The following is a 24,442-nucleotide window of genomic DNA, read 5'->3' as shown; positions in this document are numbered from 1 at the left end:
CAGACATGTAGGTAGACCTCCATTCGTACACCTATTTGGAGACATCATCTTGCACCTACATAGGATTAGGGGCGGATATACCATTGGTGCCCCCCATGCTGCCGCACAAGGGCCCAAGCCAGGTGAAATTGTGTATTTTTCTAAGCTATTGAACTTCAAAGGGCCCATATACTGTTCTTGCACAGGTTTCATCTTCCTGTTTTCACCGATCCATGCTGATATCACATAAAACTGTCGTATTGCCTTTTTTGTGTATGGCATTCTGTAGGAGTATCTCCGTCACTGATGGATTTCTGATACAGGAGAAACCCCATTGTAAGAACCTTGAAATGAAGAATCTAATTATTTCATGCTGAAAAATTTGTGTTTGTGAGATGCCAGAATTCAGCAAATGATACAATTCCGATCATTTATTTGGCCAAAAAAATCAGACAATAAACTGCGGTTCAATACAAGGTGGTCTCCTTCTTGTACAAATGACAGGATTGTTCCTCCAGCCAATTGTTCTGTGTTAGGGAAAGGAGCTATGCAGGATTAGTTCCAGCAGATGAATCCAATGCATAACAAAGCTTACCTGATGTGACTAGAGGAGAGGAACTCAACAGGGGGGTGGCAAACCTAATAGTGCTTTCGGAATTGAGACTCTCCCAGGCGCCCAAAGATCACCAGAGTGTGAAAGCTCTGGCTGTCATTTTTGCATGTCAATATGCGATTGCAGTACTAACGTTTGGCAAGTGTTTGAGATAAAGTAGCCTGGAGTTCCAGGAGAAGAGACACAGATAAAAGGAGAGGAGAAGATTAGAAGCTTTGAATTCTGCACTTGTAACATCTCCACCTAATTGTACTGTGATTGAAAAACGGGAACAAGTGGAGTATGGTGATACCTACACGTAGAAAGCATATCAGGCAGAATGGAAAAATATGGCTCACGTGATTTACTTTTTTACTACATGAAAATGGAGGGCAATCGTCTGAATCGTTCCAGAAAGATAATCGGGATTTCCATCTATGTTGTAATTAGCAATGCAGATCAATTCCATATCTTCTCACCTGGCTTTATATAGGGCACCATCCCACTTCGAAGACCCAAAGACAGGCAACCAAACGGGTAGAGCCTAGTCGGATTGGTCACTCTTCATTTTATTGGTCTGAGTTGGGAAATTAAGGATTATACACGAGTAGGAAAACATGGCCTCTTTCCTCCAGAATCAGTGCCACATCTTTCCATGTCTGATATTGCAGATCATCTCCATTAAACTGAATAAGGTCGCATTCAGACTGCAGTATAAATCAGACTGAGATCGGAACGCGGTACTCGGACTGGCCGTCGGGTCTCTCATTACAGCTTCATATACGGATGAGTGGTAATACCAGACACAACCTGTGGACAGGAGAGGTGCTGTTTTGGGAAGAAAACAGCCATGTTTTTCTAACCATCAACAGTCTTTTTAAGCTTTGCAAATGTGTCTAGTAAAGACTAATCTGCCGACAAGTAAGAAATATCCTGTCTTCTTGGGCCAACAGTGGCTGGTTTTCTATTGATTACTTAAAGGGAGAACTCCACCATAGACATTTATGGAATAACTATTTGGGCAGGCACCTAACTCACCAGTTATGGTAAATCTGGGTTAGGGGCCTACTGTTTTTCGAGATAGGTGCTAATCCCAGAGGTGGGATCTTCATCTAATAGACATTTATGGCCCAGCCTGTTGATGTTCCCATATTTTCTATGGTTGAAGATCAAGGAATAAATTTTTATTTAAAAGTCACAATCATACTTACCATGAAGCAATGAGCCTAGGTTAACATGAATGGGCAATGATGCAAAACATGGTCTCAACAAGAACTCCAGAATTGAATCCACTTAAGACATATGAGCATCATGCAAGAGACTACACAACTTGGGACACCCCTATTCTTTGCCAGGGTAGATAATTTTTATCCCTCTCTGGTGGTCTTTCATTAATTTCAATAGGCTTTATGTAATACTAAATTATCCCTGTACTGGCCGCCATATGGTGGGACAAGTCCTTCTCCTTCTAAATCAGTTGATTGGTGAAGGTTCCAAAATCTAGAATCTAGATTTCTAGATGTACAACATTAATTGTGAGGGTGGCTTTTGTGGTAAAAAAAAAGGGGTTTGTGTTGGTGTGACAACCCTTTTAACAATCAGTGATTCTTGTTTTATTTTTTGGGTGGAGGTTTAGCTGGAGGAAACAAGTTAATCAACATGAAGAAAACCATAGTCCTAGTGACCTCATCCCTTACTACAAAACAATACCAATTTTGATACACTCATCAGTCTAATATATCCAGGAAATGTCCCAGATTCACATGCTTTGTAAATTTCCATCCAGTCTTTTTCATTGGGCAATTCCTCCTTAATAGCACTCCACCAGCACTATATATCCAGGAACATGCTATCTCTTACTTCTTGACAAGCTTTGCTCCTAACGGTGTCCAATTGTTTTCCTGCCCTGAATTATAAGTGAATTATAAGCCATCCTCTCTGCTTTGCCTGTATGTAGTTTGATAGGCAAGAGAGAAAGAGCAGTGAGACAAAACCTACAAGCACTACCTGTAAGGAAAAAAAGACCCACCTCCACTTCCTGTAGAGAGATAAGGACCCGCCTCCACTTCCTGTAGAGAGATAAGGACCTGCCTCCACTTCCTGTAGAGAGATAAGGACCCTCTCTCACTTCCTGTAGACAAAGACCTGCCCCCTCTTCCTGTAGAAAGACAAATACCCACCTCCACTTCCTGTAGCAAGACAAAATCCCTGCCCCACTTCCTGTACAGAGAAAAAGACCACTCTCCACTTCCTGTAGAAAGACAAAGACCTGTTTTTACTTTCTATAGAGATATAAACACCCACCCCACTTCCTGTAGAAATACAAAAACCCACCTCCACTTTTTTTGTAGAGAGACAAAGACCCATCCCCACTTCCTGTAAAGAGACAAAGACCACTCCTCACTTCCTGTAGAGAGACAAACACCACTCTTCACTTCCTGTAGAGAGACAAAGATCACACTTCACTTCCTGTAGAGAGACAAAGACCACTCCTCACTTCCTGTAGAGAGACAAAGACCACTCTTCACTTCCTGTAGAGAGACAAAGACCACTCTTCACTTCCTGTAGAGAGACAAAGACCACTCTTCACTTCCTGTACAGAGACAAAGACCACTCCTCACTTCCTGTAGCCCACCCCCACTTCCCATAGAGAGAGATAAAGATCACTCCCCTCTTCCTGTGGATAGACAAATACTCACCCCCACTTCCTGTAGAAACAAAGACCTGCCACCACTTATTGTAAAGAGACAAATACCCACTCCCACTTACTGTAATCTGTCTCAGCATCTCTGCTGCTAGAGACAGATTACACTTGACAACAGGCAGCGGGTCAACAAGTATGACAGAAATGAGACACCCAGCAGACGGCATTTTGCTGTGATAATTCAGGGGTAAGAAAACATAATTAATGAAATAAAGTGACTTGCAGATTGTCTAATCAGATTAGGTCGTCTGAATGTACAGGGACCATTTTCTTCATTGATAAAATCACAGAGAATCCCTTTAAGGATTTTTTTCCGCTAGTAAGCTCGCCGGCTCATGAATGAAACAGAGAACACTGAGCAGCCTAAACTTTAATAAGAAAAGGAAGTCAGGTTTAAATTATAGGGAACAATTATTTCATTTAGGCTCAATAGAAAATTCACTTCTGTAAATCACGTTCACAACTCTGCGAGGGGATCTGCAGGGCATAGTATATGAGGTTCATTTAATTGCTAATGTAGTAATTATCACCAGTGAACAAGCAGAAAAAAAAAACCCGTGGCAAATCAAAGAAATACATTTCACAGCGGAGGGTTTCATAAAAATTTTATTGGGGTAGCAAGTTGTTTAAAAATTGTTTAATCAATCTCATCTGCTTCTTAGACCCGACAGGAGGCCCCGAGTTTTTTTTTCTCTTTTATCTGCAGAGATTATATGGAAAAGGCAATTACAATTTGTCATTTTAAGGTTTGTGCCGCTGACACAGAGCAGAGAGGAGACAGTGTTGTTATGTACGTAGGTAGAAAGAAACCTCCATTTAGTAACTTGCAACTGCAGCGCCGGCGCTCTGAATTACACCGCTAAATGAGAGCAAATGTAATTAAATCTGCAGACTAATTTAGCGTAAAAAGAGGAAGACGAACAATTCGTTCATAGACCGCGGAATCGGATGTTTGCATTTTTATAAAGTGCTTTCTGCCGTGCCATAGATGAGAGGTAGAGAGAACACTCCTTGGCCGGCACTGGTAGTAGGGTTAGTCTGTCTGTCACAGTTTATAGGGGGATTATCTGGGTGGCACTGATTATAGGAAGGGTGATGGGCATACTCTCTGGCTGACATTGCTTTTGTGGACAGTCTCTGGGTGGCTCCGGAGGTGTAGCTAGGGATTAAGCAAAAAGGGGAGCAAAATACTGTGGGGGCACTCTCTGTTTATAGGGACCTGCGCTAACTGTAAACATGTGAAGCGCCATGGAATAAATGGCGCTATAACAATAAATAATAATAATAATAACTGTCACTGTTTCATAGGGACATTTCTTGAGGGCCGCTAATGATGATATTAAAGAGGTACAGAGGGAGCACAAGAATCATGTGGAGGTACACATGGAGCACAAGTAGCATGTGGAGGTACAGAGGGAGCACTAGTATCACGACAGCGTACAGATGGGACAATAGTATCATGTGGAGATACAGAGGGAGCAATAGTAGCATGTGTATCATGTGGAGGTACAGAGGAAACACAAGCGTCACGGTGGAGGTACAGAGGAAACACTAGTATCATGTGGAGGTACAGAGGTAGCACTAGTATCATGTGGAGGTGCAGAGGGAGCACCAGCATCATGTGGAGGTGCAGAGGTAGCACTAGTATCATGTGGAGATATAGAGGAAGCACTAGTATCATGTGGAGGTACAGGGCGTGCTTTAGTATCATGTGGAGGTACAGAGGGAGCACTAGTATCATGTGGAGGTACAGATGAATCCATACCTCCCAACCGTCCCGATTTCAGCGTGACAGTCCCGCTTTGGCACCGGGGTCCCGCTGTCCCGCTTCGGGCATTTAAAATCCCGAATTTGCGGCCGCCGGTGAAGCCCCGCCCACTTCCGGGACGTAGAGAGAGCCCGATTAGGTTTGTGGCTGTTTTTTTTTTCTTATACATGCTGGGTCTCCTCCCGACCGATCCCTCCCCCGCCCCCGCCCCCTGTGTGTGCGGCGCTGCCACGCTGAGGAAGAGAGCCAGCAGCGATCAAGATGAGAGGTCAGCGACTCACTACCTGAGGTGTGTGCACAGAGCTCTGGCGTCTCCTGCTCTTAGCTGCTATCCCGGCAGAGAAGGAGAGACGGGGGAGGTGCCGGGACAGTGCACAGCTGTGAGCAGCCGGAGAAACTGAAGAGCTGCACATGGACAGATCAGCCGCCCCTGCACCACAGAGGAGATTGTGTGTGTGTGTGTGATGTGTGTGTGTGTGTGAGATGTGTGATGCTGCATTTGTGTGTGTGTCATGTGTGTATGAGGTATCTGGTGTGTGTGATGGCTGGGTGTGTGTGATGGCTGGGTGTGTGTGTGTGATGGCTGGGTGTGTGTGTGTGATGGCTGGGTGTGTGTGTGTGATGGCTGAGTGTGTGTGTGTGATGGCTGGGTGTGTGTGTGTGATGGCTGAGTGTGTGTGTGTGATGGCTGGGTGTGTGTGTGTGTGTGTGTGATGGCTGGGTGTGTGTGTGTGATGGCTGGGTGTGTGTGATGGCTGGGTGTGTGTGATGGCTGCATGTGTGTGATGGCTGCGTGTGTGTGTGTGTGATGGCTGCGTGTGTGTGTGTGTGTGATGGCTGCGTGTGTGTGTGATGGCTGCGTGTGTGTGTGTGATGGCTGCGTGTGTGTGATGGCTGCGTGTGTGTGATGACTGCGTGTGTGTGTGATGACTGCGTGTGTGTGTGATGGCTGCGTGTGTGTGTGTGATGGCTGCGTGTGTGTGTGATGACTGCGTGTGTGTGTGATGGCTGTGTGTGTGTGTGATGGCTGCATGTGTGATGCATTTGTGTCAAAGCTGCATGTGTTTGTGAGCTGCGTTTGTGATGCTGCGTGTGTATGTGTGATACTGTGTGTGTGTGATGCTGCATGTGTGTGAGCTGCGTGCCTGTATGTCATTATACAGTATGGAGAACTGTGGCCATAATACAGTATGGAGCATCATGTGGGGTCATTATACAGTATGGAGCATCATGTGCAGTCATTATACAGTATGGAGCATCATGTGCGGTCATTATACAATATGGAGCATCATGTGCAGCCAGTATACAGTATGGAGCATCATGTGTGGTCATTATACAATATGGAGCATCATGTGCAGTCATTATACAGTAAGGAGCATCATGTGCAGCCAGTATACAGTATGGAGCATCATGTGCGGTCATTATACAATATGGAGCATCATGTGTGGTCATTATACAGTATGGAGCATCATGTGCGGTCATTATACAGTATGGAGCATCATGTGCGGCCATTATACAGTATGGAGCATCATGTGCAGTCATTATACAGTATGGAGCATCATGTGCGGTCATTATACAGTATGGAGCATCATGTGCAGCCAGTATACAGTATGGAGCATCATGTGCGGTCATTATACAATATGGAGCATCATGTGTGGCCATTATACAGTATGGAGCATCATGTGTGTTCATTATACAGTATGGAGCATCATGTGCAGCCAGTATACAGTATGGAGCATCATGTGCGGTCATTATACAATATGGAGCATCATGTGCAGTCATTATACAGTATGGAGCATCATGTGCAGCCAGTATACAGTATGGAGCATCATGTGCGGTCATTATACAGTATGGAGCATCATGTGCGGTCATTATACAGTATGGAGCATCATGTGCGGCCAGTATACAGTATGGAGCATCATGTGCGGTCATTATACAGTATGGAGCATCATGTGCGGTCATTATACAATATGGAGCATCATGTGTGGCCATTATACAGTATGGAGCATCATGTGTGTTCATTATACAGTATGGAGCATCATATGCAGCCAGTATACAGTATGGAGCATCATGTGCGGTCATTATACAATATGGAGCATCATGTGCAGCCAGTATACAGTATGGAGCATCATGTGCGGTCATTATACAATATGGGGCATCATGTGCGGTCATTATACAGTATGGAGCATCATGTGCGGTCATTATACAGTATGGAGCATCATGTGCGTTCATTATACAGTATGGAGCATCATGTGCGGCCATTATACAGTATGCATGCGGTCATTATACAGTATGGAGCATCATGTGCGGCCATTATACAGTATGGAGCATCATGTGCGGTCATTATACAGTATGGAGCATCATGTGCGGTCATTATACAGTATGGAGCATCATGTGCGGCCATTATACAGTATGCATGCGGTCATTATACAGTATGGAGCGTCATGTGTGTTCATTATACAGTATGGAGCGTCATGTGTGGCCATTATACAGTATGGGGCATCATGTGTGGTCATTATACAGTATGGAGCACTGTGTGGCCATATTTTTTTGTTTATAACTATTGTATATGAAACAGTGTGATCAGCAGTGCTAAATGGGTGTGCTTGGGACGTGGATATGGGTGTGACTAATTATGAATGGGTGTGGTCAGAGGCGTGGCCTAAAATTTGTCCCTCTTTCCCATCTTCAAAAGTTGGGAGGTATGTGAATCGCTAGTGTCATGTGGAGGTACAGAGGTAGCACTAGTACCATGTGGAGGTACAGAGGGAGCACCAGTATCATGTTGAGGTACAGAAGGGGGACTGATATCATGTGGAGGTACAGATGAAGCACTAGTATCATATGAAGGTACATAGGTAGGAATAGTGTCATGTGGAGGTACAGAGGGAGCGTTAGTATCATGTGGAGGTACATAATGAGTACTAGTATCATGCGGAGGTACAGAATGAGTACTAGTATCATGTGGAGGTACAGACGAGGCACTAGTATCACGAGGAGGTACAGAGGTGCATTAGTATCATGTGGAGGTACAGAAGGAGCAAAAGTATCATGTGGAGGTACAAAGGGATCACTAGTATCACGTGGAGGTACAGAGTGAATAAAAGTATCCTGTGGAGGTACAGATGGAGCACTAGTATCATCTGGAGGTACAGGGGTAGCACTCGTATCATGTGGAGGTACAGAGGGTGCATTAGTATCATGCGGAGGTACAGAGGGGGTACTAGTATCATGTGGAGGTACATATGGTGCACTAGTATCATGTGAAGGTACATAGGGAGTAATAGTATAATGTGGAGGTACATAGGGATCACTAGTATCATGTGGATGTACAGTGGGAGTACTGGTATCATGTGGATGTACAGAAGGATCACTAGTATCGTGTGGAGGTACAGAGGGGACACTAGTATCATGTGGAGGTACAGATGGAGTACTAGTATCATGCGGAGGTACCGAGGGATCACTAGTATCACGTGAAGGTACAGAGGGGACACTAGTATCATGTGGAGGTACAGAGGGATCACTAGTATCATATGGAGGTACAGATGGGATACTTGTATCATGTGGATGTACAGATGGGATACTAGTATCATGTGGAGGTACAGATGGAGTACTAGTATCATGTGGAGGTACAGAGGGAGCACTAGTATCATGTGGAGGTACAGAGGGAGTACTAGTATCATGTGGAGGTACAGAGGGAGCACGAGTTTCATGTGGAGGTACAGAGGGAGCACGAGTTTCATGTGGAGGTACAGATGGAATACTAGTATCACGTGGAGGTACAGAGGGAGCCCTAGTATCATGAGGAGGTACAGAGGGAGTACTAGTATCATGTGGAGGTACAGATGGAATACTAGTATCACGTGGAGGTACAGAGGGAGCCCTAGTATCATGAGGAGGTACAGAGGGAGTACTAGTATCATGTGGAGGTACAGAGGGAGCACGAGTTTCATGTGGAGGTACAGATGGGATACTAGTATCATGTGGAGGTACAGAGGGATCACTAGTATCATGTGGAGGTACAGAGGGACTACTAGTATCATGTGGAGGTGCAGATGGAGCACTAGTATCATGTGGGGGTACATATGGGATACTAGTATCATGTGGAGGTACAGAGTATCATGTGAAGGTACAGAGAGTGCACTAGTATCATGTGAAGGTACAGATGGAGTAATAGTATAATGTGGAGGTACAGCGGGATCATTGGTATCATGTGGAGGTACAGATGGGATACTAGTATCATGTGGAGGTACAGAGAGAGCACTAGTATCATGTGGAGGTACAGAGGGAGCACTAGTATCATGTGGAGGTACAGAGGGAGCACTAGTTTCATGCGGAGGTACAGATGGGAAACTAGTATCATGTGGACGTACAGAGGGAACACTAGTTTCATGTGGAGGTACAGATGGGATACCAGTATCATGTGGAGGTACAGAGAGAGTACTAGTATCATGTGCAGGTACAGATGGGATACTAGTATCATGTGGAGGTACAGAGGGACACTAGTATCATGTGGAGGTACAGATGGGATACTAGTATCACGTGGAGGTACAGAGGGACACTAGTATCATGTGGAGGTACAGATGGGATACTAGTATCATGTTGAGGTACAGATGGGATACTAGTATCATGTGGAGGTACAGAGGGAGAACTAGTTTCATGTGGAGGTACAGATTGGATACTAGTATCACGTGGAGGTACAGAGGGATCACTAGTATCATGTGGAGGTACAGAGGGCCACTAGTATCATGTGGAGGTACATATGGGATACTAGTATCATGTGGAGGTACAGAGGGAGCACTAGTTTCATGTGGAGGTACAGATGGGATACTAGTATCATGTGGAGGTACAGAGGGAGCACTAGTTTCATGTGGAGGTACAGATGGGATACTAGTATCATGTGGAGGTACAGAGGGATCACTAGTATCATGTGGAGGTACAGAGGGACTACTAGTATCATGTGGAGGTGCAGATGGAGCACTAGTATCATGTGGGGGTACATATGGGATACTAGTATCATGTGGAGGTACAGAGTATCATGTGAAGGTACAGAGAGTGCACTAGTATCATGTGAAGGTACAGATGGAGTAATAGTATAATGTGGAGGTACAGCGGGATCATTGGTATCATGTGGAGGTACAGATGGGATACGAGTATCATGTGGAGGTACAGAGAGAGCACTAGTATCATGTGGAGGTACAGAGGGAGCACTAGTATCATGTGGAGGTACAGAGGGAGCACTAGTTTCATGCGGAGGTACAGATGGGAAACTAGTATCATGTGGAGGTACAGAGGGAGAACTAGTTTCATGTGGAGGTACAGATTGGATACTAGTATCACGTGGAGGTACAGAGGGATCACTAGTATTATGTGGAGGTACAGAGGGCCACTAGTATCATGTGGAGGTACATATGGGATACTAGTATCATGTGGAGGTACAGAGGGATCACTAGTTTCATGTGGAGGTACATATGGGATACTAGTATCATGTGGAGGTACAGAGGGAGCACTAGTATCATGTGGAGGTACATAGGAACACTAGTATCTCATGGAGGTACAAATGGGATACTAGTATCATGTGGAGGTACAGATGGAGCACTAGTATCACGTGGAGGCACATATGGGATACCAGTATCGTGGAGGTACAGAGGGAGCACTAGTATCATGTGGATGTACAGAGGGAGTACTAGTATCATGTGGAGGTACAGATGGAGTACTAGTATCGTGTTGAGGTACAGAGGGGACACTAGTATCATGTGGAGGTACATATGGGATACTAGTATCATGTGGAGGTACAGAGGGGACACTAGTATCATGTGGAGGTACATATGGGATACTAGTATCATGTGGAGGTACAGATGGAGCACTAGTATCGAGTGGAGGTGCAGATGGAGCACTAGTATCATGTGGAGTTACAGAGGGGGCGCCAGTATCATGTGGAGGTACAGAGGGAGCACTTTTACCATGTTACCACATGTAGAGATGATGAGAAAACTCTTTTATGCTCCAAAAGTGAGAGACTGAGTAGAATTGTTACCGGCAGCAGGTTCATCTCATGACATTAATAAAGACACAAATGTGAGAAAGTGATGTGGAAGAAAAATAAATTGTCACAAATATGAGATAGTAGATAATAATGGAGGGGAAAAGCATCAAAACCGGGACAGTCCCGCACAATGAGGGACGGTTGGGAGCTATGATGATACTGTTTATGGGGATACTCTTTGGAGCACACTTTATAGAGACACTCTTCAAATGACACTGCTCATAAGGATACGCTCTGCTTATAGGGGCACTTTATCTGATACTGTATATAAGGACTGCTTATAGGGACACTCCTGCTCTTTCTGAGACTGTTTATGATGACGCTCTATGATGGGCTCTGTTTGTAGGGGTTTATAGGGGTCACTTCCTGTTTAGCACTGATTATTGGTGACGTTGCTTATAGTGACACTCTCACTGTTTATGGTGACACTCTGTCTGGCACTGTTTATGGTGACACTCTCTGTTTGACTGTTTATGGTGACAACCTCTGACTCTGTTTATGGTGGCACTTTCTGTCTGATACTGTTTATGGTGGCACTCTCTGTTGTCTGATATTGTTTATGGTGGCACTCTCTGTCTGGCACTGTTTATGGTGGCACTCTGTTGTCTGTTTATGGTGACACTCTCTTTGACTCTGTTTATGGTGACACTTTCTGTCTGACACTGTTTATGGTGGCACTCTCTGTCTGGCACTGTTTATGATGGCACTCTCTGTTGTCTGACATTGTTTATGGAGCGCCCCCACGTCAAGGGCAATGGGGTACTCGGTACCGGGTCCTTCAGTTCCCGACGGGGGATGTCACGGTGGCCCGACCCGGTCCGTTGCCCTTCTGAGGGGCGTCCAATACCTGTGGTATTCGGTCAGGGTGACCGACGCTGCTTAGGGGTCCACTGGGGTGATGTTATGGCAGCTAGATGGTGTACCTTCCCACAGGTGAAGTATATCCCCAGGGCTTCCCAGAGGTGTAGGCGATGATGGTGGACGATGTAAGGCGCGGTGAATAACGAGGACACAAGGTTGCAGTCTCTTTACCTTTTACTGAAGACTTCAGGGTCCACAGTCCAGAGCACTGCTAACAGGGCTGGCTGAGTCCGGCCGGTCCAAAGGCACATCCAGAGTTCCCTTATCCAGGAGGAAATCAGTAGCTTCCTACTAGCGCCTGTGTGTTGTAGTACCTCCCTGCTGAGCACCACGGGAAAGTCCTCACAACCTTTGCAGATGTTTCTGATCTTCTCTCTCTCTCTGTCCCCCAGATGATATGGATAGGACGACCCGTATGACGGGGTAGGCCTGGAGCTATTTTATAGGGACCCTAGAGACGCCCCTCTCCCACAAATTGCCTCCGTGTCTTCTTAGGTATTTAGGTTGGGCAGCCAACTTGGAATTAACTGTCCTGCCGTTGTTTGGAGTAATGCGTAGAGTCAGTACTCCCTCAGTGTTCCGGCCACCGGCTATGCGCCTCAGAAGGATGTTGCCGGTCTTAAGGCAGGACTCCTCCTGGTGTTATCTCCTTGTGCTGTGATCTCGGTTCTCACTCTCCACAATATACTTCGCTTCGTGTCCTTTCTTAGGATGCTGCCGCAATGAAGTGCAGGCGCAGCTCCGTAACGTTCTATCTCGTGCTAGGCCGCTGTCAGGATGCCACCCCTGACAGGGACCTCTCTGGGTCTAACCCAGGCGGCTCCTGACTCGGTGTTATCTTGTCAAAGCCCAGTCTGCTTCTCTTCTAACTTCCTATCCAACCCCCAGTTTTACCTATGTGTGAGGAGTGGCCTAATAGATAGAACCTTTGCTCCCCCTGGTGGCCGGAGTGTGAAGTGTAGTGTGTGACTGTGATACCTGGTAAGGTGAACTCCTTTAGTACCATCAGACGTAACATCACTCCCCCTGGTGGAAGAGCGACATTACTGCAACAACCAGGACTCTGGGGCGCTGCACTTATGGTGGCACTCTCTGTCTGGCACTGTTTATGGTGGCACTCTCTGTTGTCTGACACTGTTTGTGGTGGCACTCTCCGTTGTCTGACACTGTTTATGGTGACACTCTCTGTTGTCTGACATTGTTTATGGTGGCACTCTCTGTCTGGCACTGTTTATGGTGACACTCTCTCTTTGACTCTCTTTATGGTGACACTTTCTGTCTGACACGGTTTATGGTGGCACTCTCTGTTTGGTACTGTTTATGGTGACACTCTGTTGTCTGACACTGTTTATGGTGGCACTCTCCATTGTCTGACACTGTTTATGGTGGCACTCTCTGTTGTCTGACATTGTTTATGGTGGCACTCTCTGTTGTCTGACACTGTTTATGGTGACACTCTCTCTTTGACTCTGTTTATGGTGACACCTTCTGTCTGACACTTTATGGTGGCACTCTCCGTTTGGTACTGTTTATGGTGGCACTCTCTGTTGTCTGACATTGTTTATGGTGACACTCTCTGTCTGGCACTGTTTATGGTGGCACTCTCTGGCTGGCACTGTTTATTGGCTGTACCCCAACCCCCAATCTCAATACATGATCATTTGATGTACCCCACCCCCAGTGTTAATTCATAATAATTTTCCGTAACCCATTCCTCACTCTCAATTCGCAATCATTTGCTGAATGACACCTCCCAGTCTCAATACAGCGTCATTTGTTGTGTGCATCCCCCAGTCTCAATTTATAATCATGTGCTGTTCCCCATCCGTCAGTCTCAATTTATAATCATTTGCTGTTCCCCATCCCCAGTCTCAATTCATCATCATTTGCTGTACCCCATCCCCAGTCTCAATACAGTATCGGTTGCTGTACCCCTTCCCTCATTCTCAATTCATAATCATTTTCAGTCCCCCATCCCAAGTCTCAATTCATAATCATTTGCTGCACCCCACTCTGCAGTCTCAATTCATCATCGTTTGCTTCTCCCACATCTATTTGAATCATTTTGTTAAAAAAGAAAAACCATTTTCATGCTTACCTCATCGCGTAAGGTGCCGTCTCAGAAGAGACGGAGGGAGCTCCGAGCTGTGCGTGCTGCCGTTCTGTTGACGGACATGTAACTCCAGAAAAGCTTCCTTCACAGGCAAAATGTGGGTGGCATCCCACCAGGCCAAGTTAAGCAGAAGCAAAAGAGGAGGCGGGGCCCAGACTGTGTTCCCGGCCTCCCCTCTTTGCTTCTGCTCACCGGGCCCCATACACTAGTAAGGGTAGTAATGCCCTGATGGCGGCAGTGAGCATTGTGTTAACACAATGCCAAGAAGCAGAGACAATAATCTTACATAAGCAATTGTCACTGGACATCAATCTATAAAGGATTATAACTCTGGACCAAGAACAAAATTGTCAGACAAAAAGAATAGCTAGAAAACAAACCAAAGTCAGAGACAAGCACAAAAGGAGCAGAAAACAGGGTTGTGAACCAGGTTAAGCAGAACTTATAACTGGTTGTGGGAGACAGGAATATAGTAAGTAGCCCCAACTAGGGCTCACATCAGAGAGTTAACACTAAACCAAGGACAGGTATTAGCCCCAAACTCTCTGCCTTGATGGCACCACAAGTCCCAGAGAATTGAACAGGACTGTCTTGTTGCCGGTAACAAAGATGTGCCATCACCCAGTCAAAGAAGTGGAAACAGATTGTTCAGTTACTGAAATGAATACTACACTTCCCAAGAAATCCACACCAAAGTCAAACCGTGCATTGCTCAGATAAATTGAGGAAAAAAAAAACCCAAGAGCTATAGCCGAGACTCTAAAGGCCTCAGTAAAGCATGTTAAATGGTGAAGTTAATGATAGTACAATTAGAAAATGACTGAACAAAATGTGGCTTATATGAAAGGTTTGCCAAGAGAAAGCCTCTTCTTTTCAAAAAGAAGCTGTAAAACTTCTGGTACAATGTCTATTGGATAGTCGGGACCAAAGTAGAGATGCTTGGCCTTAATGCCCTGTGTTACATTTGGTGAAAACTAAACACAGCATATCAGCACAAACATCTGTCTATCTATCTATCTATCTATCTATCTATCTATCTATCTATCTATCTATATATCTACCTATCTGTTATCTATTATCTAACATCTATCTATCTATCTATTATCTATCTATCTATCTATCTATCTATCTATCTATCTATCATCTATCTATCTATCTATCTATTATCTATCTATCTATCTATCTATCTATCTATCTATCTATCTATCTATCTATCTATCTAACATCTATCTATTATCTATCTATCATCTATCTATCTATCTATCTATCTATCTATCTATCTATCTATCTATCTATTTATCTATTATCTATCTATCTATCTATCTATTATCTATCTATCTATCTATCTATCTATCTATCTATCTATCTATCTATCTATCTATCTATCTATCTAACATCTATCTATTATCTATCTATCATCTATCTATCTATCTATCTATCTATCTATCTATCTATCTATCTATCTATCTATCTATCTATCTATCTATCTATCTGTTATCTAACATCTATCTATTATCTATCTATCTATCTATCTATCTATCTATCTATCATCTATCTATTATCTATCTATCTATCTATCCAACCATCCATCACATTTTTATATAATCATTTTGTTCACCTCCACAGGAGTCGGTGGCCTCTTCTTCATGTCCCAGTAATTGTGTCCTTCCTCCTGATCTATTTTTACAGCTCTCACACCTTAGGTTTTAATTGTAACCATTAGAGGAACCGTTGCGAGCCTCTGAAGACAATTCCCCCCAGAAATCACTGAGCCATTTGCCTAATTAGGACGTTAATGTTGTCATTCCTGTAGTAAAAAAAGAGGCTTTTCAAAGTCATTGTAAAAGATTCCTTCGAAAATAGAAACCGTATACAATTGATTTATTAGATGTAGACATTAATGTTGGAAAAAAATCAACAACAAAGTTGAGTTATGTTTAAAAAATGCATAATATTTTTTTTTAAATGTTGAAGTTATAACATCCGCAGGGTCGACTATCAGTCAATTTCTCCCTTTAGATGGTGGATCCAGAGGTGGAGTTGGACACATGGTGGTTATCGGTTGTATTTTGCACTAGTATTTTGGTGAAATTTGGCAAATGTTGTGGTGCCTCTTGAGAAAAGTGCTGTAAAAATGGTCTAAAACGTAAAATAAATAAGGATAAAACTTGATATGTAAAATTTAGAACAATTTATTGCTAAATTTGAAACTTAGACACAAAAATAAATTTGCTCAATTAAGTCTAACCATACCCTAGCGATACAAAACTCTTTGGCCATGTTCACAGTTTTTTTTAAGGTCTTGAGAAATTACGAGGTTTTTTTTTGTATATCAGAACCTGCATCTGCCGCATGTGGAGTAGGTCACAAGGTATCATTAAAATGATTTTTTTGACTATTTAGCTTAGAAAAAAAAAAAAGAAATCTTGGAATTTTTAAATATGCAAATTACCTCTTCTTTCTAGCTACAGAGGCTATTTGCATATATAATTTTCCAAGGGAGCATAGCATGGCCTATAAGTCTCTTTATACTGACTTGGTGGATAAATTTTATCTCATGCAATTTTTAAAAAATATTAAAGGAGAAAAGGTCACAAAAGCACCGAGAATGAGTAAAACAGTAGAAAAAGTAAAAAATAAAAAATAAAGTGTGGAATAAACTCAACAAAACTAATGTAAAAAAAACTAATAAAAATAATATATACAGTATATAATGTTTATATATATATATATATATATATATAAAACAATATTATAATATATATATATATATATATATATATATATATTTACAGTACATAAAATGAGCAAGAGATATATTCCATGCAAACTGGGCATTTATATTTGTATTTGTTGTTCCTATGTATATTTATAAACATATATGAGCAAAAGAACAACCAAAAATATAAATACTATATATATATATATATATATATATATATATATACATATATATATATAATATATATATATATATATATATATATATATATATATATATATATACACATATATATGAATATATTTTTGCTCATTTTATGCACTGTAAATTTATACACAGAAAGAGATGTATATTATGCTTATTTTATGAATATTTATACATAGAAATATATAATATATATAGTATTTATACTTTTTTGATTATTTTTTTGCTCATATTTGTTTATAAATATACATAAAAGGAGCAAAAATGTCAAATATAAAAAGCCCAGTTTGCATGGAAATTCATAATTGCCCAGGTTTAATAAAGTCTTAAATGTGTAAATCTCCATGTGGGACCCTGTTCTTATATTCCCATGTGGAGCCGATATAAGTATACTCTATACCGTACATTATGTTTATGTATATTCCCTACATTATTTCGATTTATATTATCTATTATGTGTTTGTATAGTATTTGCATTCGATATGAAAATGAAAATCATTTTACGTCATCTGAAAATTCAGAAATACAATCTTTTCTGCAGTAATTCCACTGTCTACACCCGACTGGCGGCTTTTCGAGAGCTTTCTTTAGAAAGGTAATGAGGCTTTTTACGACATAGCATTTAATAATGTTGATAGCAGAAAATATGAATTACATGCTAACTTCTATTACAGAAATAAGAGATGTGATGGATGTTTTCGGAAAACAGGTAGGTGATTAAAATGAAGGTGTTTGTTGCATTTATCAGGACAAGAAAACAGCCATAGAGCGACAGTGCCATCTGTAGGACACTTTTGGTTGTGCAGGATATTCGTACATATATTTTGTTTTTGCGCTTTTGTTTTTTCCTTCCCTTTTCCCAAGAGTTGTCTCTTTGTAATTTTTCTGTTAATATAGCCATAAGGGATTTTTTTTTCTTTTTTTGCAGGATTATTTATAGCTTTGAATGATTCCATACAATGTACTGGAAAATAGGAAAAGAAATTCAATTGCAGTAAAATGATGAAAAAAAATGATATTTTATTATTGGGGGGGGTTTTGCTTTAGTTTTTACATATATTGTGCAGTAAAAAACTATTTGGTAGCATGATTATCCATTTCAGAATAACAGTGACACCGAATTTATATAGTTTTTTTTAACTTAAGTGGTGAAGAAACTTGTAAATACAAACATATAAAAATTAGGCTTGTGTCATCAATTTGGAAAACAAGCACAATTTTAATTTTTCTGTCGGTAGGGCTGTGTGAGCTCAGTTTTTTGCAAAGTTACCTGTAGTTTTTATTTTCACCATATTTTATTACTCAAATTGTCTTGATTGCTCCTTTTTTAATTTTTTAATTTTTTGTTACATTTTTTTCATTGGTTTATGGCATTTAACGCATGGGTTAAGTAATTTTTGATTTTGATAGGTCGGGCGTTTGCATATGTGGTAATATGACATATGTTTATTTTTTTTATTGTCTTTAGATTTAAAACCAGAAAAGGGGGAGAGAGGTGATTCTCTCTCTCTTTCTCTCTCTCTCTCTCTCTCTCTCTCTCTCTATATATATACACTGCTCAAAAAAATAAAGGAAACACTAAAATCCCACATTCTAGATATCACTGAATGAAATATTCCAGTTGTAAATCTTTATTCATTGCATAGTGGAAAGCGCTGAGAACAGTAAAACCTAAAAATGATCAATGTAACTCACAGCTAATATCCCACGGAGGTCTGGAGTTGGAATGATGCTCAAAATCAAAGTGGAAAATCAAATTGCAGGCTGATCCAACTTCAGTGGAAATGCCTCAAGACAAGGAAATGATGCTCAGTAGTGTGTGTGGCCTCTACGTGCATGTATTATCTCCCTACAATGCCTGGGCATTCTCCTGATGAGGCAGCGGTTGTTCTCCTGAGGGATCTCCCCCCCAGACCTGGACTAAAGCATCCGCCAACTCCTGGACAGTCTGTGGTACAACGTGACGTTGGTGGATGGAACGAGACATGATGTCCCAGATGTGTTCAATCGGATTCAGGTCTGGGGAACGGGGGGGCCAGCCCATAGCTTCAATGCCTTCATCTTGCAGGAACTGCTGACACACTCCAGCCACATGAGATTTGGCATTGTCCTGCATTAGGAGGAACCAGGGCCAACCACACCAGCATATGGTCTCACAAGTGGTCTGAGGATCTCATCTCGGTACCTAATGGCAGTCAGGCTACCTCTGGCGAGCACATGGAGGGCTGTGCTGTCCTCCAAAGAAATGCCACCCCGCACCATTACTGACCCACTGCCAAACCGGTCATGCTGAAGGATGTTGCAGGCAGCAGATGGCTCTCCATGGCGTCTCCAGACTCTGTCACGTCTGTCACACATGCTCATTGTGAACCTGCTTTCATCTGTGAAGAGCACAGGGCGCCAGTGGCGAATTTGCTAATCCTGGTGTTCTGTGGCAAATGCTAAGCATCCTGCACGGTGTTGGGCTGTGAGCACAACCCCCATCTGTGGACGTCGGGCACTCAGACCATTCTCATGGAGTCGATTTCTAACCGCTTGTGCAGACACATGCACATTTGTTGCATGTTGGAGGTCATTTTGCAGGGCTCTGGCAGTGCTCCTCCTGTCCCTCCTTGCACAAAGGCTGAGGTAGCAGTCCTGCTGCTGGGTTGTTGCCCTCCTACGGCCCCTCCACATCTTCTGGTGTACTGGCCTGTCTCCTGGTAGCGCCTCCAGCCTCTGGACACTACGCTGACAGACACAGCAAACCTTCTTGCCACAGCTCGCATTGATGTGCCATCCTGGATGAGCTGCACTACCTGAGCCACTTGTGTGGGTTGTAGAGTCCGTCTCATGCTACCACGAGTGTGAAAGCACAACCAACATTCAAAAGTGACCAAAACATCAGCGAGAAAGCATTGGTACTGAGAGGTGGTCTGTGGTCCCAACCTGCAGAACCACTCCTTTATTGAGGGTGTCTTGACAATTGCCAATAATTTCCATCTGTTGTCTATTCCATTTGCACAGCAGCATGTGAAATTGATTGTCAATCAGTGTTGCTTCCTAAGTGGACAGTTTGATTTCACAGAAGTTTGATTTACTTGGAGTTATATTCTGTTGTTTAAGTGTTCCCTTTATTTTTTGAGCAGTATATATATATATATATATATATATATATATATATATATATATATATATATAATTTTTTATTATTATATTTCTTAAAACTTGTTTTTCCTTAATTTTTTAGTCCCCACAGGGGACTGGGAGGTAGGGTCTTGTTCCATATACAGCAATACTACAGTAGTTCTATTATGTTCTATGTTGGGAAGGGGTTAAAAGGGTATTATTATCTGAAGAAAACTGCCCTGCTCAGTGGTATATCTGGAAGCTGCCGGCATTAAGGCAAAGTCTGTAAAAAAGCCTCCCCACCTACCATGTGCCACTCATGATACTGGTGTCTCCTTGTGGGACAGAGGATCCCCTAAAAAATCAGGGCTGTGTACGACTAGTGTCGGACTGGATTGACAAAGGCCCACCAGTAACATTGATTCTTGGGACCCACTGTTCAGCTACACGAAACCTGATCCTAGCACACATTTACTTTTGTTTCTATGTAATAACTTGGCTAGCCTGTTTAATTAATGATTAGAATCTACTTTTTTTTTCAGCAAATTATAAATCAAGTGTAGTAGCGCTGCTCATCAGAACTCCTCCTTGACAGGGGCCTACCAGAGGATTTTCCTGCTCTCCCGTGGACCAGTCCGAGTCTGTGTGCGACTGCTACTTTTTTAAAATACCATATAGCTTTGTTTCTGGTGTTCAGCTGTCAATGCGTGTAAGACGTGACGATTTGCTGATCACAGATCGCTGACGATCAGCTGTTAATCCTTGGAAAAGCTTCACAAACCTGTACATTTCCCATACCCCACCATATAAATGTATTGTTACATGGCATTCAAATGAAACGACGACCAAGTGACACCTAAGTGCAAAAGGCGATATCCCAGTCCAATATGGAAACCAATGGGAAAAGTTATATTTTAATGGGCACACGTACGAGGAAATCTGACACCCTAATAATTCAGCACCAATTAGTCTCTCGTTATTAATATAGACAGGTGAGATAACCGCGACGAGGGGAAATTAACGCTTCATCAGGGGATAGATTTTAAATATCCTTGACAGGTAAAAAGGGAACGGCCCGAGATAATCAAATCAGACAGAAATTCATCATTTATTTCTAAATTTAGTCTGGTCAAGGTCTAATTCTCACCTATGATAAAGTATCCAATAAAGGAGAACTCCGGCACACACTTTAGTTTCTTTGATTATTTCTTCATCTATCGTTATGCCTCTGCTAAAATATACTCTTCTAGAAGTACAGATAATACCTCGCAATATAGCGTGTGGTAGAACATGGGAATTTCTTTTCTTTATAAAATCAGTGAGGAAAATCCTTATAAAATTGAACAGTGGAATTCCCATAAAAGCACTCCCCAACGAGAAGGAAAAATTGTGGAATTATGGAAATCACAGGATGGATAGACATGTTAATAATGTGCACATGATGAAAAAATGTAAAAACATTTCAATCTATTCTCTATGGAGTACGAGAGCCACATGGAGAAATCTCGGCACTTACTTCTACCATCAGGGTCATCAAAATCCGCTGCTGGCAGCTTCCTTTGCAATTCCTGATCAATGACTTGTCTGATGTGCACGATGGAAGAGTATTCTGGAGACACTGCAGGCCTTGGTAGCACGTTTGTGGCTGTATCACTGGCTCCATTCTGTACTCCAAGTGAAATTGGTGTCAAACAGCCTGAAATTCTTGCTGTGTATGGTAAAATTGCCCATCTATTATGATCCTTAAAGGGGGTTAGAATCTGCTGCCTGTTGTAAAACACAGCCAGCACCTGTGCTGTATGGAGTGGGATCAACTGTGAAACCCAACCCATTCATGCCAAAAGGGCCACTCGGATGTAGTTGTACCCGGAACTATGCAAACCAATAAAGGGGGCGTGGCTCACAGGATCCTCTGGGGAGTGTCTTTAGGTTGGTCTACATAATTACCCTGTGAAACACGCCTCCTTATAGAAAACCCTTAAAATTAGCACTAAATAAAAAGGTCCATATCTCTGGAATCCTATGGTGGATTTAGAGAAAACAAAAAGCAGACTACTCAGGAGAACAGTGGAAATAAAATAATAACGAAAACTGAACACTTCTGATCCGGGGAAAGGTCCTGTTTATGTTTTGAGACCCTTAACTTTTTTATAGACAAGAGACAACAGTAAATATAAGAATTGAACTGACAACTTAGGCCCAAATGGATGTTAAATTTGGGGCACATTATAAAATCAAATTACTCTAAAAACATGGAGTAACGGGAATAATTGGACCCCACTGATTCTAGGGAAGAATATGGTGCCTCATACAATTGCACAGTGCCTATGGATCTATAATGCAAACCCCAATGGACTTTTATGCATCCCCTCCCCCACCGTGCTTTTACCTACCTTGTATATTAGTTGTATAGAATTTCAACATTCATGTAATATCGCTCACACATGAATAATGAGCAGGGAATGGATCGTGTGATGTGAAGCTGATTTTATTAGCCCATGGATATGACCTTTAGTAAATAACTTTTCGGATGGACACAGTAGATACAATAATACGCGCGGAAAGGGTAATTTTAATATGTTGACCATAGAAATAGCGGATCTCATATCGGATCACATTAATCTTGTTTTCTTCTATTTCCTGTAGTTGTTGCAAAATTGCAACATTCAGAGTGTTGCATGTAAAATCAAAAATGTAACACATATTTGTGATACATATCTAATGTCGACCTAATTTTAGCTATTTTTCTAACAAAAAATACCACACATTTCATAGAGGGTCCTAACTCGATTTTGCATACTTACTTGTGTGCCACTTACTTTCTTTCACTGAGTTAATACTCATCACATATATGCAATTTTTTTAATCTGGTGTAAATGTCGCTCTTCTCCTGAATCCGGCGATGTTTTTCTTTTGTTCCTGCGCCTCTCCGTTCCTGAGATATGACCCACTATTCTCTGTATGTAAATCAAGTCTTATTAGCAAACTGGGTGTGGCCTGCAGGAAGACATCCCACACAGAAGAGAACAGTGCCACACCCACTTGTTATCAAGACTTGATTTACATAGAGAGAAGAAGGAGCCATATCTCAGGAATGGAGAGGCATGGGAAGAAAAGAAAAACATCGCTGGATTCAGGAGAACAGCAGAATTTATACCAGATAAAGAAATACATATTTATGTCAAGTGACTGTTCCTCCTTCAATTATATATTGTTTTATTATTTGCCTCTAAACAAAATTATTATTTGCCTTTAACAAAAAAAAAAATATATCCAACTGCTATTTAGATGCATAACGGAATAAAACTGCACATAAAACTAGACCTAGAAATAACAGGTGTTGAAGGGTGTTCTCCGGTATACTTTCATCCTTCACAGGGTAAATCCAACCAGAAGGAAGAAGAAAAGAAGGAATACTTACCACTGGAATATCCTCACTGCAACAACGCTGATGTTCTGATCCACTGGAATGGAAGCAATGGCATCATGTCCATCAGTCACCTGACTCTGCGGTGGTCTCGGTGGTCAGGTCTTTGCCGGTTGGGACATCATTACCTCCAGTCTGGAGCTTTAACAGTGTCAAAACCTCTGGTCTTATTTTATCTAATATGTTATCAGTTTGCCGCACTTGGATGGATTTTGTAATAAAAATACAATTACGTGACGGCTTTTTGTTGAATGTTATCTTTCTGAGATTTGTTCCTATTAATTTCATTTTTTAGACAATATATGTCAGTACACTAACTAAAGGTCTTATGTAGAGAAGAAGGACACAGAGTCCACGGGACTCGATACCACTGAGTTGAAGGCACACTGTGTTCTGCCATATGCATCCATTGTACAGTGCCGAAGTACTGCCTGATTGGGCACCTGCATCACGTGTCACAACAACAGCATCGGAGCCCCGGGAGATGGAGTGCTGACACCTGCAGGAACGGTGCCGACACAAGGTGAGTATAGATAGGCTATATTATTTTATGGGGGCCAAGTGAGAGGTATGAGAGGAAGTTGTCCAAGTAGTGGACAACTTCATTAAAAGTGGAGAATCCTTTAAAGGGGTCTTCAGTGAATACAGATCTTCCCATTACTGAGATAATTATAGATGACAGTTGGTGCTCATGAAGTTCTATGGAGAACTGTAACTCTCATTTCATTGGACCGTGCAGCGGTAGGCCTATGTCAGCTAGCTCCTCCTACCTTTTTCCCTTCTCCATAGAATTTTAAAAGCACCAACTGTCATCTCCTATCTCAGTTATGGTAAAATCTGTCTTTAGTGAATCCTGATTTTACCCATGAATTGAGAGGAGGAGAAAGAAGCAGATTTCTCTGATGATGAGATGTATTA

At 42.2% G+C, this 24,442-nt stretch overlaps 1 long non-coding RNA gene across 2 annotated transcripts; it reads left to right on the top strand.

Annotated features, from left to right (window-relative positions):
• On the top strand, positions 1-23,723 carry LOC143788387 (uncharacterized). Of its 2 annotated transcripts, XR_013218620.1 has the most exons (4): positions 1-122; positions 17,531-17,584; positions 17,664-17,698; positions 20,640-20,672. It is a non-coding gene; the product is annotated as an uncharacterized LOC143788387 (long non-coding RNA). The 2 variants fall into 2 exon arrangements; XR_013218619.1 differs by lacking the exons at positions 1-122; positions 20,640-20,672 and adding an exon at positions 23,476-23,723 and having other exon boundaries at positions 17,378-17,584.
• The last annotated feature ends 719 nt before the right edge of the window (positions 23,724-24,442 follow it).

Source organism: Ranitomeya variabilis, chromosome 8, assembly GCF_051348905.1.
Source record: "Ranitomeya variabilis isolate aRanVar5 chromosome 8, aRanVar5.hap1, whole genome shotgun sequence".
NCBI lineage: Eukaryota > Metazoa > Chordata > Amphibia > Anura > Dendrobatidae > Ranitomeya > Ranitomeya variabilis.
This window is presented reverse-complemented; position numbering and strand designations above follow the sequence as displayed.